The sequence below is a fragment of the Myotis brandtii genome, unplaced genomic scaffold, assembly GCF_000412655.1.
Source record: "Myotis brandtii unplaced genomic scaffold, ASM41265v1 scaffold655, whole genome shotgun sequence".
In the NCBI taxonomy this organism is placed as follows: Eukaryota; Metazoa; Chordata; class Mammalia; order Chiroptera; family Vespertilionidae; genus Myotis; species Myotis brandtii.
In genome coordinates, this window is record NW_005370542.1 from 316,877 (window position 1) to 321,385 (window position 4,509).

At 51.5% G+C, this 4,509-nt stretch overlaps 1 pseudogene; it reads left to right on the top strand.

The window, feature by feature from the left end:
* The first annotated feature begins 2,314 nt into the window (after positions 1-2,314).
* LOC102238952 lies at positions 2,315-4,219 on the top strand (annotated as a pseudogene).
* Positions 4,220-4,509: the final 290 nt, after the last annotated feature.

Here is a 4,509-nt window from a genome sequence, read left to right on the forward strand (position 1 = left end):
GAGCAGTTAGGAGCCAGCGGCCCCAGATTGCGAGAGGATGCAGGCTGGGCTGAGGGACCCTCCCCCCCCACCACCGTGCACGAATTTCATGCACCCAGCCTCTAGTGTATCCCAAGTCAGCTTCTGAGGCATGACATGGCCACCTGGGCAGGATCGGCCTCTGCCCCATTTTCAAAATTCAGCAATGGCCTGGCCAGCTGGCTCACTGAAGGGTCCTGGGTTCGATTCCCGTCAAGGGCATGTACCTCGGTTGCAGGCTTCGTCCCCAGCCCTCGTCAGCACAGATGTAGGAGGCAGCCGATCAGTGTGTCTCTAGCATGTTGGTGTCTCTCTCTGTATCTCTCCCACTCCCTCCCAGTATCTCTAAAAACCAATGGGAAAATTAACAACAACAAAAAAATTAAAAATTAGAAAAATAAAATTGGGCAAAGACTATCCGTCCTTGGGAACTCAAACCATGACAGTCACTGTCCATTGATTGATAACACAGTGATTCACTTGTAATCTTGACTCCAGCATTTAATTCAAGACACGTCTTTAAATTTCCAGGGAAGCCCTAGCCGGTGTGGCTCAGTGGATAGAGCGTCGACCTGAGGACTGAAGGGTCCCGGGTTCGATTCCCAGTTAAGGGCACATGCCCAGGTTGCGGGCTCGATCCCCAGTAGGGGGCGTGCAGGAGGCAGACGATCAATGATTCTCTCTCATCATGGATGTTTCTGTCTCTCTCTCCCTCTCCCTTCCTCTCTGAAACCAATAAAAATATATTTTAAAAATAAATAAGATAAATTTCCAAGGGATACCCGTGGCCAGGATGGGGCAAGGCACACTTAGGGACGGATTGCTACAAGCCCGACGCTCTTTTCAGAAACTGTGCAGAAACGTTCCAGCATGCTTCACACTAATTTGTTTTTTAAAAATATGTCTTTTGCCCTGGCCAGCTTGGCTCAGTGGATAGAGCATCAGCCTGCGGACTGAAGGGTCCCGGGTTCGATTCACGTCAAGGGCACATGCCCGGGTTGCGGGCTCCATCCCCAGTAGGGGGTGTGCAGGAGGCAGCCGATCAATGATTCTCTCTCATCATTGGTGTTTCTATCTCTCTCTCCCTCTCCCTTCCTCTCTGAAATCAATAAAGAAATATATTTTAAAAACATAAAAAATCAATATGTCTTTATTGATTTTTCAGAGAGGGAGGACAGGAGAGGGATGGAGAGATAGCGACATCGGTGAGAGACAGAATCATCCATCAGCTGCCTCCCGCACGCCCCCTACTGGGGATGGAGCCCGCAACCCAGGCATGTGCCCTGAGCGGGAATTGAATCGTGCCCTCCTGGTTCATAAGTCGACGCTCAACTGCTGAGCCACGCCGGCCGGGCCTGCACGCTCATTTTTGATCAGCTGAGGATAATCGTGGCAATTTTAGAACGGGATGATGCCAACAGGAAGTCCCCTTGTCCAATGGGCAGGGTTCCTAGGAACATGGCTGGTGCCGAGCCCGCAATCACCGCGAACCCCATTATTTTGCTGTCGGCGGCCGGCAGCTAGGCCGCAAGGATTGTGTATAACTTGGTTTTCTGAAGAGTCATTCTGTTAACTCTGCCAGCATCCGGAGGTTTCTGTGATGTACATCCCCGCCTGGGAGCAGGGTGTCCGCTGGGCCCTGGGAAGTGGCCACACTCCATCTCCTTCCATCCCTTTAGGGGTTGAACGACCCTTTCACAGCTGTCGCCTCAGATCATCGGAAAACACACATATCATTACATATTGTTTTTGTGGTGAATCACTATGCTTTGGTGATGTTCTATATGTAACCATGAAATTGGGGGTCACCACAACATGAGGAACTAACTGTATTTAAGGGTCGTGACATGAGGAAGTGCTGGAAGCCGGTCCATCCTTGCTGCTTGACACTGTCGCTGCAGGGAAGAAACATCTGCACAGCCTGTTTCAAGGGACCTGGCGTCTATGGCATCCTGTTCTTAATATGTTTGCTCCCCTTCTTAGCGCTATGTGTTTTAACCAAGGTCACCTCTCCGAGAAAGGCTGTTTCCCCAGGTGGGGATTTTTCCCTGATGTTAGGGAGGGAATAAAACCCCTTAACTACGAATAATCACGCTTAAGCTACATAATCTTGACTCCCTGGAATGGAGATAAGAAACGCCCTAACCTTTGGAACAGAAATTGATAGGATTAAAATCAACTGGTATAAATACAGATGTAACAAGACAATAAATGACAGAACTTGGCTGGAGATCCTGGCGAGAGAACCTGGCTAGAACCTGGCTAGGCTGCTGATCAACTGAACACTGCTGTCTCCGTGTCATTCCTTCTTCACCGACTCCGTCACACCTTTGGGAACCCCTGGACCTGCTGGGGTTGGACCCCCAACAATTGGCGCCCGAACAGGGACCCTTAGGCAGTCAAGAGAGTAATCACTAATGAAGAGGCAGCTGATATCCTAATCAAACAACTGGCTTTAGAAAATAAGTATTATTAGCAAGTCCGATTCGCAGAACGGGAACTATAAGTGATTTTATAAAACAGTGTGCTGCCCGCGGTGCTGTCGCGGGCACTGAAAGCAAGCGGAAGAAGATGGCGCTCACCAGCTTTTTACCCGCACCTACTCAGCTATCTCAGGACCAGCTTGAGGCTGAAGAAAAGGCGAGATCCCAGAGATCACAGCAGACCTCGCTGGTCTCCTCCCGAAGAGAACCTCCCCCGTACGGGCACCGGACAGGCTGGGTACCTCGGTTATTGGAGGATTTTGGAGATGGAGGGGCTTTTCCAGAGATCCATGCGGCCCAGTATCCACTGGACATGGGACGAAAGAAAAAAATGTCCAACGCCCTGGCCATTCAGGTGGATGCTGAAGGCAAGATTAAATACGATGCCATTGCTCGGCAAGGACAGTCGAAAGACCAGGTCATCTATAGCAAATACACTGACCTGGTTCCCAAGGAGGTCACGAATGCAGACGCCCCAGGCCTGCAAAGACCCGATGAAGAAGCTATTAAAGAGATAACGGAAAAGACCAGGGTGGCCTTAGAAAGATGTGTGTCACAGAAGGTTGCTGCGGCCATGCCCGCTCGAGCGGCGGATAAACTGGTGCCCGCCCAGTATATCCGATACACGCCATCTCAGCAAGGAATGGCTTTCAACTCTGGAGCCAAACAGAGGCTCATTCTTATGGCGGAAATGCAGAGAGATCCCATGGAACCTCCCAGGTTCGCGATGAATAAGAGAATCCCCCGAGGACCACCTTCTCCTCCCGCTCCGGTCATGCACTCTCCGAGCCGAAAGACGACCGTGAAGGAACAACAGGAGTGGAAGGTTCCTCCGTGTATTTCAAACTGGAAAAACGCAAAGGGTTACACGGTTCCGTTAGACAAACGCCTGGCTGCCGACGGAAGAGGATTGCAGACGGTCCACGTCCATGAAAATTTTGCTAAGCTGGCCGAAGCCCTCTACGTCGCTGATCGGAAGGCGCGTGAAGCCGTGGAAATGCGTGCCCACGTGGAGAGAAAGACGGCTTAGAAAGAGAAAGAGAGACACGAAGAGAAACTCAGAGAAATGGCCCAGAAAGCTAGGGAGAGGCGAGCTGGGGTCAGAACCCACGCAGAAAAAAAAAGAGGATGAGGAGGCACGTGAGAGGGATGAAATTCGGCGTGACAGGCGGAAAGAGAGACAGCAGGACCGGAATCTCTCCAGGGCAGCGCCCGACAAGAGGTGGAAACGGCAGAGAAATGGAAACCGAGATATCGGTGAGGCCATTGCCCTGGGTGTGCCCAATCCCCGGACTTCCGACGAGGTTCCGTACGACCAGAGGCTGTTCAGCCAATCCCAGGGCATGGACAGTGGGTTTGCAGGCGGAGACGATGAAATTTACAGTGTGTATGATCGAGCCTGGAGAGGCGGCCAAGAGACGGCCCAGAATATTTACAGGCCCGGTAAGAATCTGGACCGGGACATGTATGGTGACGACCTAGAAGCCAGAATGAAGACCGACAGGTTCGTTCCCGAGAAGGAGTTTTCTGGCTCAGACCGCAGGCAAAGAGGTCGAGAAGGGCCCGTTCAGTTTGAGGGAGATCCTTTCGGTTTGGACAAGTTCCTGGAAGAAGCCAAACAGCACGGTGGCTCTAAAAGACCCTCAGAGAGCAGCCGCCCCAAGGAACAGGACCATGAAGGCAAAAAGAGGAGGAAGGAATAGACCAGTGATGGCGAACCTTTTGAGCTCGGCGTGCCAGCATTTTGAAAAACACTAACTTAACTCTGGTGCCGTGTCACACATAGAAATTTTTTGATCTTTGCAACCGGAGTAAAACAAACACTTATATTTTTGGTATTAAAAGACAGAACCTGGCTAGGCTGCTGATCAACTGAACCGCTGCTGTCTCCGTGTCATTCCTTCTTCGCCGCCTCCGTCCACACCTTTGGGAACCCCTGGACCTGCTGGGGTTGGACCCCAACAAGGAAGGTTGAGAACCACTGCTCCAGCGGGTCCATCCCACGCCC